This window comes from Protopterus annectens, chromosome 16.part0 (assembly GCF_019279795.1).
Source record: "Protopterus annectens isolate FY-2018-M chromosome 16.part0, PAN1.0, whole genome shotgun sequence".
In the NCBI taxonomy this organism is placed as follows: Eukaryota; Metazoa; Chordata; order Ceratodontiformes; family Protopteridae; genus Protopterus; species Protopterus annectens.
The window spans coordinates 619,863,063-619,875,378 of NC_056750.1; the positions used below are offsets into that span (position 1 = coordinate 619,863,063).

The 12,316-nt window shown below is 40.7% G+C and overlaps 1 protein-coding gene across 11 annotated transcripts in view; it reads left to right on the plus strand.

Moving 5' to 3' along the window:
• Positions 1-12,316, plus strand: part of DNM1 (dynamin 1) — a 1,092,771-nt gene that overhangs the window by 909,599 nt on the left and 170,856 nt on the right. The gene's annotated exons all lie outside the window — the stretch shown is intronic.

Here is a 12,316-nt window from a genome sequence, read left to right on the forward strand (position 1 = left end):
TAGGGATCAATAACTGGCTGTGACTTGAGTGGGGGTCTTACTGTCTATCCCACTTCCTATCTTCTGAATCACATAAAGCTGTAGCAAAAATGTATTAATCCCAAAATTAGAATATGGCATACCTCTATTCATCAAGCACTCGGCCTATAATTGTCAAAAACTACAATCCATTGAAGTACAAATACATAAATGTCCACTCCTAACTGAACAAAGGGGACATTGTTGTGAAGTACTATAAGCAATCCACCAGATCCAATACCAAGTAGGGTACACTACTACTAAGGACACTTAGTCTCCCCCAAAAAGAAAACTCCCTCAGAGAGACCAAAAATACATCCTTAGAAGCAGACACGATAACCTTCTTATACTCTGCAAGTCCAAATGCAAGCAAGCCATAGGTGAAAAAGCCTTCTCTAGAACAGCTCCTCCTCTTTGGAACCACCTACCAAACAAAGCAGAGAGTAACCACACATTAGAGACTTTCAACAAATCATTAAAAGAAACGTTGAAAAGAACAAATGATCATGCTTCCGCCATATTGACTAAGACTTGGTATATCAACACTGAAAACTCATTCACTACTTGAATCAAATGCTCCTAGCATATGACACGTGTAACAGTACTCTCTTGTATAGTGTGTATATATGCTATAACATTTCTCTTGTACATATATGGGTATATATTATATTATTTCCATTGTATGTTGTATATATATATATATATATCTATTATTACTACTCTTTGTCTGGTTATAATAACATTGTAATCTTTCATTGTTAAGTATAGAACTGTTTATATCCTCTGTAAACTAACTTATGAATTTACTCTCCTTTTACTATCTGTTTTTCCCTGAACCAAGTTCATGGCTCAAAAGGGTCAGTAGACCAGCCCACTACCCATTAAACAACTTGAAAATAAAATAAATAAATAAATATGGAATATCTGAAGTTTAACAAAACAAGTTTGACAAAACTCTTAGAATCAGCCCTCTGGTGCTAGACATGAGACCCTACTCTATCATGATCAGTTCTATAGTTTTTCATGTTTTGCTCCAGCATACTAGAAACAGGTAACATTAAGCTTCAGACACATATGGTAGATATTTTGTGGTACACAGTGACAGGCTCTGTCTGTCTCACATCTGATTTCCTGATATTTATGTGATGATATTAGCGGTAGCATTTATGGGAATATCATTCTTTACCCTTCCTTGAAATTTCAGAGTAATTCTCAAAGCTGAGTTACTATTATCTAGGGGAATAACCTTTCCATCTCTCCATAGTAACTACAAGTTGGCTTTTCTGCAACACTGAGTACTGTTCTCACTTATAAACACAGAAATAAACACAGAAGTGGATTGGCACAGCAGCAGCATTTCTTGGCAGAGTTAGGGTATGTCTCTCATCTGTCCTGCTAGTTTTGCATTCAGAGCACAAGTAATTGTCTCAGTAATCTAATAAGTGGAGTATAAATATATTAACTTGTCACTTGTGGTGATGTTCTGATGGAACAGATGCATTTTGTCTACAAACACCTAAGAGCTTTTAGCTCAGAATGATTGCCGAGTTGTTTCATAAACTAATAAAATTATATTTCTGTGCCAAGCTTGCTAATTTAAGGCATCCTCTAAAAGATGAGTTATAACTGTTTCATACAGCAGTTATAACTGCTGCAGTAATGTTTCCTGTCCTTCATTTACTATCATTTTGACCCTATCAGTAACAACAAACCTGGCATTGTCCCTTTGCATCTCAAGGCAAGTAGAATTTACATAGTGAAGACACTAGATAATACACACCAACAACATCAAACGTGTGCATTGCTTTGCTTGATTACAAGGAGCTAATTGGAAGGCCAACACTATTTTTGGTATTAGTTGATGTGGGTGTAGCTGTGTTCGCTGCTGTGTTTGGAAAATGAGAATGAATAACAGAAAACTAACAGGGGAGGGGGTTACAAAATGAATGGCTAAACCGTACCTTCAGCAGTATGTTGAGAAACCCAGCCCTGCCATGAGCGTACACTACTTAAATTTGTTCAACTCCTATAATTTTGGCTTTGCTGAGCTCTTTTTGAAATCTTTGTTTCAGAGCAGTAAAGACAACTGTTGGATTCCTTCCAAACTAAAAGGCGTTCCCTCCACAGCCTGCAACCACTGATGACTTTATTGTTACCAGATGTCATGGGCTTATAGTCCAGCCTTTGAAGAGACAAGGGTCTGAAGCTATTTAACACATTTCAGGCATGGAAGTTCAGTCTTGGAGAACTTTTGATTAAAAACAGCACCACCATCCACCCGCAGCCCCACAGCTCTGCAAAGCTGCCTTTCCATACTTACACATATCATGCTTAGAGTAGGATGAAAAAGATTAGTCACTTTCCTGAAGGGCCTTCATATGAAAAGCAGAAAAGCCATGGAATTTCCTTTACAGAACTTGCAACTTTCCATAATCTCTGTAGCACCACTGTTACGTGGTGTGATTTACTGGAGAGCCAGATAGCCACTCCCCTTTTTTGCATTCTAAAGAAGAGAGACATCCTACTCTTCTCATCAGGACAAAAAAAAATGATGGCTAGACAAGATTTGCTTACAAACTCCACAATATTTATTCTACATACAGAATTTTGATACTACATTGTTTTCTGCCGTACATCAGTCCACTGCTGCCAAACAGAGCAGCCACTAACCCTTTTCTGAGTACTGTAGACATACTTGAAATGTTGGACATATACAGGATTCACCACATCATAAGGCAAAGCATTACGTGGTTCCACCACTCTTTCAGTAAACTAAATGTTTCTTACAACTCCAGTCAGAATCAGCCATTGTTGTGTTTCTACTACCTCCAGCTACCTCTGTTACTTCTACTAGTATTAATTTCTGGTTTTTATATATTTTATTCCATGAAAACACCACCTTAGCTCCTCACAGTTTATTCATGCCATTGAGGAGCAGAAAGGCCTATGTCATAATCAAAAGCATCTACAGCCACACATTCACACACACTCTCTCTTTCTCTCCCCCTCTCACTTGCACATATAATTTGTTCCAGGCTGCATAAAGCTTTCAGCTAATCATTCTAAGTTACTGGTTTCAGAAACAATCTTTTCACTTTATATTGCATTCCTTGCAGTTTGCTCTTAACTTTTCTTAAATGATGATACTGTAGTTGGGTAAACTATTTCAGCAAATTCTCAGTAATTTCTATATTAAAAAATAAAATCTGTTTTCTTCTGTTGCCATGTGTTCTTACAGTTACTATGCATTAACCAACCCTTATAGTGTGCCCTGACAACCAAATACCATTCATTGCATGGATAACCTTGTAAGTGTAGTTTCTGTGCTGACTTCCACACATCTGCAGACATTGTTAGGTTGTCTTCTGGTAGGTCTCATGCTCCGTTACCTGCTGCAGCTCTTCTCTAAACATACAGTTCATCACCAAGTGTTCATGGCTCAGCTTCACTGAGTGACATGCTGCACTTCTGGTGTCAGCTCAGTGAGTAATTGTAAGCAATCACATTCTGGCTGCTGTAATTAGATTTCAAAAAAATGAGCTACCTACAATGGCTGTGCATTGTGATTGCCAGAAATTCTGCTAATCATATCAGATCAGTCATTGTAGCAGTTTTATTGCTAGTTATTGTTAGCCACCCAGTGGTGTGAACATTGGCTCAAACTAATTTGGTCACTTTTGATATTATATCCCAACCCCATGTAAAAAATAAAAAAAGAAGGGCAATGCCAGTGCCAGTTGCTGCCCAGCAGTAAAGCTCCTTTGTTAGAGCGCTAAAACAGAGTAAAGCACTTTTCAAACTGACACTTGAATTGTCCATATCCTTTGTCTCTGGTTCATCACTCCTTTCCAGTAAAGTGCTTGCTGCTAAGATGACCGTCACATGCTCCAGACTGCAGATGTAGCTCTAAAATTAAATATAAAAGTAACACAAGCCCGACTTAGTGATGTAGAGTGATAAAGCTGTGACTAGGACCCAAATGGTCTGAGTTCACCCATTCTGGTAGGAGGGAGACAGTCTTACTCACTGTACTGCGGAGCCCTGTCTTAGAAAAAAGTGGTCTTACAGGCAGCAGTAATCAGGACCTGTGCCTTGTCTTCACCAACCCACATATGTGGTAGCCTTCATGGGGTGAGTTTGGAAATGCACATTTCCTCAGGGGAAGGCAGTGCACATCCACACATATCTGACTGCATCAAGAAGAAGGATTAGAGCCAAATAGTAGAAGAACCATTATGAATGCCTAAATTATGTCTTCCATTGACCAGTGATTGACCTATCGGAAACAAATGGTCTGATTCAGCTGGGAGGACTGATGTTCAGCAGGCAGTGGAAGTAACAAGACATAAATAAAAAAGTCCTCATTCACCCAGTTGTTCAGAACTGCAGCCTAGTGCAATACATACTATAGTGCCAAAAAAGTATCTTTTCCAGACCACAGCTATTGCTCTGAAATAAAGTGTGACCCCAGTTCTACTTCAGGATAGAACAATAAGATTGCCTTGACCACTTACTGTTTCTGTCACACCACCTAGACAATGCATGCTGCTGAGCTGTCCCACCACCCAGACAATGCATGCTGCTGACCTGTCCCACCACCCAGACAATGCATGCTGCTGATCAGTCCCACCACCCAAACAATGCATTCTGCTGAACTGTCGCACCACCAAGACAACGCATGCTGCTGAGCTGTCGCACCACCCAGATAATGCATGCTGCTGAGCTGTCACACCACCCAGACAACCTATGCTACTGAGCTGTCACAACACCCAGACAATGCATGCTGCTGAGCTGTCACACCACCCAGACAACGCATGCTGCTGAGCTGTCACACCACCCAGACAACGCATGCTGCTGAGCTGTCACACCACCCAGACAACGCATGCTGCTGAGCTGTCCCACCACCCAGACAATGCATGCTGCTGAGCTATCACACCACCCAGACAATCCATGCTGCTAAGCTGTCCCACCACCCAGACAATGCATGCTGCTGAGCTGTCACACCACCCAGGCAATGCTTGCTGTTGAGCTGTCACACCACCCAGACAACGTATGCTGCTGAGCTTTCCCACCACCCAGACAATGCATGCTGTTGAGCTGTCACACCACCCAGACAGCCGATGCTGCTGAGCTGTCACATCACCCAGACAATGCATGCTGCTGAGTTGTCACATCACCCAGACAATGCATGCTGCTGAGCTGTCACACCACCTAGACAATGCATGCTGCTGAGCTGTCACATTACCAAGACAATGCATGCTGCTGAGCTGTCACACCACCCAGACAACCCATGCTGCTGAGCGGTCACATCACCAAGACAACCCATGCTGCCGAGCAGAATGTTATGTGCTCAAGACTGTCGTTGTGGTTCTATAAAAATGTGTGATACCAACACTTATATAAAATGTATTTATTTATTTAAATTTGCTTACCGAGTTAGCACACTGATCAGTATTGACCAATATCAGGCTCAACCTGGGTGAAATACAAAACATTTCACAAACAAAATACACAAAAAAACTGTGTATATACATTCCACTGAACATGCACAGTGCAGTGTACAGTCAAGCAGAGCATAATGTACAATGTATACATCTGTTTCTAAAGTAGATCAGTCTTCAGTGAATCTTGAGAGAGGAGACTCAGAAAGGAGACAGGTTATGTGATATGTCCTGTGTTGAAGCAGGAGAACTTGGATTGCATGAAGAAGTGCTTTTGGAGTTACATTCTGAAACTGGATTAAATGCTGATTTCCTTAGTGTTGATGAGGATAGCTTGCTAAAGAGTAGACAACGCATGCTGCTGAGCTGTCACGTCACCCAGACAATGCATGCTGCTGAGCTGTCACATCACCCAGACAATGCATGCTGCTGAGCTGTCACATCACCCAGACAATGCATGCTGCTGAGCTGTCACATCACCCAGACAATGCATTGCTGCTGAGCTGTCACATCACCCAGACAATGCATGCTGCTGAGCTGTCACATCACCCAGACAACCCATGCTGCTGAACTGTCACATCACCCAGACAATGCATGCTGCTGAGCTGTCACAACACCCAGACAATGCATGCTGCTGAGCTGTCACATCACCCAGACAATGCATGCTGCTGAGCTGTCACATCACCCAGACAATGCATGCTGCTGAGCTGTCACATCACCCAGACAATGCATGCTGCTGAGCTGTCACATCACCCAGACAATGCATGCTGTTGAGCTGTCACATCACCCAGACAACCCATGCTGCTGAACTGTTGCACCACCAAGACAACGCATGCTGCTGAGCTGTCACACTACCCAGATAACGCATGCTGCTGAGCTGTCGCACCACCCAGACAATGCATGCTGCTGAGCTGTCACACCACCCAGACAATGCATGCTGCTGAGCTGTCGCACCACCCAGACAATGCATGCTGCTGAGCTGTCGCACCACACAGACAACGCATGCTGCTGAGCTGCCGCACCACCCAGACAACAAGTAAGCATGTGCAGTGCTGTGGAATTTGGTTCTAGAGGTAATGAGATTTGGTGTGGCTTTGTGAGATTTGGTGTGGCTTTGTAAGTAGTGTCTCATTTTTTTTTTTTTGTGAAGTTTTTGTTTTCATGAAGTCTAGCTGCAAGGAGAGAAAATGTGTAGAGCTGGAGTAGTTTACTGAGTTGGGATCCTAAAAGTAGGTTAGAGCTTTGTTTTGTGAGTAATCATCTGACTTTTACTATGCTGATATAGTGATGCTTACAGACAGTTCAATTTGTAATGAATTAGCAGATCCTGTTAGAAATAGTCTAGAGCATGGCAAAGTTTTTCTTGAAGGGAAAAGCACAACTCAGTAGCCCAGATTCCTTTGCAAATGGCTGCTCTGGCTGGTTGAGATAGAAAAGAAGAGATCTCTTTAGGCCAGAAGAGGATGGAGTTTATTTTGGCTGTCACTTTAGCTATGTGGAAATGGTAGTTTAGTGACCGATCAAGACAAAGTTCAAGGTATTTGAAGATGGGTGTTTTCTCTATAACCAAATATAGGTAAAGAGTCAGGTACTTGGTGAATTTTCTGTTGAGTTCCAAAAATCATAGTTTTGGTCTTGGTGGCATTGAGAAGTAATTTATGGTTTAAAAACCATCAGTGGAGCTCATGTATGTCTGACTGAAATTGGCAAAGAATGTTGGTGTGAGAGTGATTTGATTGGTAAACGAGTATGTCATTAGCATAGAGAATAAGTGGGAGGTGGGGGTAGTCATAAAGGAGTTTGTTAACAAATATGTAGAAGAGGAGGGGGACAAGAATGTATCATTGTGGCATACCTTTGGTAATAGGTGCATATTCTGATTGGGAGGATCCTGTTTTAACTCTGAGTTTAGCAGAATGTCATCAGTTAGGGACCAAAGTGGTGTCATAGTATTTTGTCCAGGCCAGAATCCATGTTGCTTGGAGGAGAGCAGGTGGTACTGCTGGATACAGAGGGAGAGATGGGCATAGACTGTCTTTTCAACAAGTTTGCCCAGAATTGGGAGGATGGATATTGGACATAAGAGAGGTATCATGGGTTGGTTTGCTTTCAGAGTCACTTAATTAGAGCAGTTTTCCAAATCTGTGTTACTTATTTGTTTATTTGGTTATCTTTTAACCAGGTAGGCGGAACAGTCCAAGGACCCTTTTTAGACATGACCCCAGTCTAAAGTACAAATAGTGAAAAGCACAATATATACACAGTAAATTTATCAGAATAGTTTTAACTGAACAAAATCGTATGATAACTCATGCAGCATGCAGCACAAATAATGTATACAATGTGGATAATCAAGAGTAGGGAATGACACAGGCAGTGACTAGGGTTAAATTACCACAAATGCATGCAGCAGCCAAGAGGAGTGTGTATGCATTCATTGAGGAATGTTAGGTACATTCTCTGATTAACAATTATTGAATACCAAAATTAATCTGACAGAACATTTTAATAATATTCAGAATTGTTGTCGCCTCACAGTAAGACGTTGTCCTGTTCGATTCTCAGCTAGAGCGTCTTCTGTGTGTAGACATGCGTGAATGGGCGTACCTTCAATGAAGGTTGTGCATCAGGGCCGGCAACTCGGCATGTAAAAATCTACTGCCAATCATTAGCAGACCAGAGTTCCGCTGTGGTGACCCCTAATCAGGAAAAGCTGAAAGACACAACAGCATATATTAATAACTCTAGACGCAATTATTCATAGTCCAGTTACATTTATGTGAACTGGGAAGAGATATATTATGTCAGCTTTACCCAGATTTCCCAATAGCCCTTTTGCATTTCTAATAATAGTAGAAAGTTGTTTGCATGTAGCCAGTACCAGTTTGCGAAATGCTTTCTGTCTAGTCAAATAGTCAAATGCCATCCTTTTGAAAGTTAAGGTTTCCTCACCTCATGTTATAAAGTGGTACCATAGCAATGACTAGGAAAGTGTAGCCTTTGCGCAAGGAGAGGGTAGTAAATATGAGCTTGAAGGTGAAGAGGACAAATAGTAATGTGGCTCTGCTGCTAAAGGAAACCAGTTAATTTTCTTTAATGAAATTCAGTGATGCTCCATGAAATTTAACAAGACCCTGCACCTTCAGATCTGACCAAGGGTTATTTGTAACAGATAAGTGTTCTAAAATTAGTTGAACACCATGATAAGTACTGCGGACTCGGATTTTGGTATGAGACTATTGATGCTAGTTACACTCTCCACTGCCAAAGGAAGGTGGTAAGTGATTCTGTAAACACCATCAATGCAGATTTTAATTATGAGGCCAGAAAGACAATGCTGGGCTTAGCCAGACCCCAGGTATTTAATCCAATCTGGTCAACTCCATGGCATGGATGGTTATAGCTTGACTATGATCCAGGCAATTCAGATTTAATTAGCAGCTGGAGTAATGGATGAGCTGGTGGGTAAAGAGAAGAATGACAAAGCGATGCCAGTTTGCCTCACGGACAAAGAAGACTGGGCAAAGCTGCCACGGCACATACTCCATGTATAATACCTTGTTTGAAAGTGATAGAGGAGCTATCCTAATAATAAATCTGTGCAGGCTTAAACACTGGGTAGTCCAGTGACATTCGGAGTTTAGAGCAAAAAAATAGTAAGTGGTATATTTCATGTGCATTATGACATGTGAGGGGTGGGGAACCTTGATAAAGTTCAAAGCAAGACAAAGAATTGAAACTTGTGATCATTTCTAGAAGGAACAGTCAGGATAAACAAAAGAAGGCAGCATCAGAGACTGGCAGAATGTTGGACTCCATAACCAGGGACATAGACTCCAGGGATGTGAGCGTGATTATCCTGCTACAAAGGACCCTGCTGAAGCCACTCAAGAAGCATTCCGTTCAGTTCCGGAGACCTTAGAGGGAGAAAGTGCAATTATTTACTTTGTGTTTGTTTGTTAATGGGACATCCCAGCTGAGCAAGACCCATTTTCACAAAAACCCCACTGATAAACTCCAGCAATTATGAAGTACTAAAAAAATACACACTGTCAGATCAGAAAAATGAAAGACCATTCAATCTAGGCATAACAAAGGGCATTGGAAAGAAATCAGAGTAACAGTATTAACCAAATTTAAGAGTAGTTAATATGCATTATTACTGAGGAAGCTATGGTAGCTGTAGGGGGTCGAAAAGTAATGAGCTTAGATGAAGAGATATCAGGTGAACGAAAATAAGAAAGATAGTGGAGACAGCAATGAAAAGTAAGTAGATGAGTACAGATATAGATCGATGACCAGTAGCAGGGTGAAATGAAGTAGAATGAAGCAAACTGTAGGCAAAGCAGAGTAGTTGAGAAAATAAGTATGATGATATGGCTGAAAAAGCAAGCAAGACAGGTGTAGACAGTAAGGGAGACGAGAAAAACAAAAGGCAAGAGAAAATGTAGAACTATAAACAAAAAGTATTAAGGCGGGTATAGGTATCAAAGTGGAAAATGAGACAAATGAAGGTGGAAAATGTTAGGATTATAAATGAAAACAAGGAAGAAACAAAGAAGTAAAAGAGACAACTATAGGTAATAAGGCAGAAAACAGGACACATGGGAAGTCAAAAATGCAAGGATTATAAACAAAAAGTTAAGATGTGTGTGTGAATAGTAAAGTAGAAAACAAGATGTCCCTGAAAGAGCACATTGAAATGCATAAAGATTGTAAGAGGGCTAAATATGACTGGTTATGATAAATGACTAAAGCAGATGGGAATGTATATGACGGAGGAAAGGAAAGAAAATATATGATGAGGACTTGGTACTGAGGGCGAAGGCAGAAGAGAAGGAGTCAAAACTACTGACTAAAAGGGACTAGATTCATGACAGAGGGGGATGAACACCTCTCAACTGTACAGATTTTTGCAGAATCTCCAGATTTTTGGCTCAGATTTTTGGTCTGTTCCTCATAAAATCTGTGTTTTTCTGACAAATTACTGGGATGATCTGAGGACTGAAGTCACTAAATAATGACATACATTTGAGGTTTCAGACTTCAAATCTTTCAGAGAATGTATGTTAAAACAAATCCTGTTACTCTAGCAACTTTTTAAACTTATAAGAATAATATTTCAAATATGTTCCTATTTTTGGGCCTCCCCCCCCCCCTTTTCAGCCTTTGTCCAGATTTCTTGCACTGAGAGGTTGAGAGGTATGATAGGGGGGAGAGCTATGAAGAAGTATTACTTCACCAAGAGTTTGGTGAACCACTGGAATTCATTACAGAAGACTACAGTGCAACTCTATACAAGTGAGGCTTCAATGTTGTTTGGAATAAGTGTAGAAGAGGACAGGAGAGGAGAAGGTAAGGGATGCATCTTTTAAATAGATGTGAATAATGCATGCTGTTCTATTTGCAGATCCATATGCTCTTCTTATTTATTTATTATCTATTTATTTCTTCATATTTTGTCCAAGCTGTGTACTGACAGGAGAAGTTTAAGGCAGGGTGCAGATTAAATAGGTCACGTGGAGGAGCTACAGCTTGACATCCCCCTTCCCAGGACATGAGTGTTTTCTGTATCATCTCTGATCTTTTGACTTGCAAAGTACATTCAGCCAAATTAAAAAAATGAACATATTGAATCTATGGACAAGAAGCTAAATTACAAAAAAAAAAAAAAAGAGAGAGAGAGAGAGAGAGACAGAGACGCTGGAATACACTCCCAGGCACTAGCCAGCGGAAAAAGGCAGGCACAAAGTGTAGCAGACAAACAACAGCAACTCAGTACATAGACAGTATTACAATGCAATACAGAGTCATGGAAAGGAGACTGGGAAACTGCAAGCTGTGATGGAGGAGGTGAGGGTGGATATTACTGATATCTCAGAATCATGGGACAGTGATACGAGGCATTCTTCTCACCTGAGACGGGGGAGAGAAAGAGAAAGATAGGATTTCATGTAGGTAAACAAAATCATGTTGGGAAGATGTGAATGTGGTCACCCAGAGCAAGAAGGATGGAGGAGTGCAGGCTGGCTCTGCATATTGTAGGGACCAACCTATTGCTGTACTTTTAAACGTTTTACTTTACAAAGAGGGTAGCAGGTCCATGGAATGTGCTAACAGAATGGTTGGTATAGCAAGAACCAATAGGGCTGTTCAAAAGGGTACATGGTATAGGCAGAGACAGGAGGACTGGAAAAGAGGGATGGACACATGGTTAACAACATTAAATTTACTGCAAGGGTGAAGTACGTAGGTTGGCAGTCTTTTTTTTTTGCTGACAGACAAATATAGGGCCAGATTCAATAAAGCCTACACTAAGTGTACATGATATGTATTCAGTAAAATTCTTATTACATTTTTTGTGCTTTCTAATCATTCAGATTACATTAAGTGTACATGTAGTCTGCAGCTTGTGGTAACCTTTATGAATCTGTCAATATTTAAAGCTGCAAGAATATCAGTAGGAAAACTAAAATTAGGAGGAAGAAGGTGTGAGTTATGTCTCTGTTGTCTGTTCACTCAGAACATTGTACACTTAGTATACACTTAGAGTAGGCTTAATTGAATCTTGGCCATAGTGTAATACCATTTTTCTGACCTGAGAAAGCCCTGCAGGCTGCTACTATACACTGCGGCATCAGGTCAGTTCCATACATTAATAGATTAGGGCATGTCTTCTCAAGCACTGAAGAATGCAGAACTGTTGCCTTTACCTTTGAATGTATGTGCACTTAACTGTATAAGACTCCCCAAAAGCATGTATTAACAAAACTGAGTATCTTTATTCAAGAAAATAATGTGTATGTGTGTGGTTCTCTACATGTATGTTTCAGCATAAGGTGTGTGTGTGTGTGTGT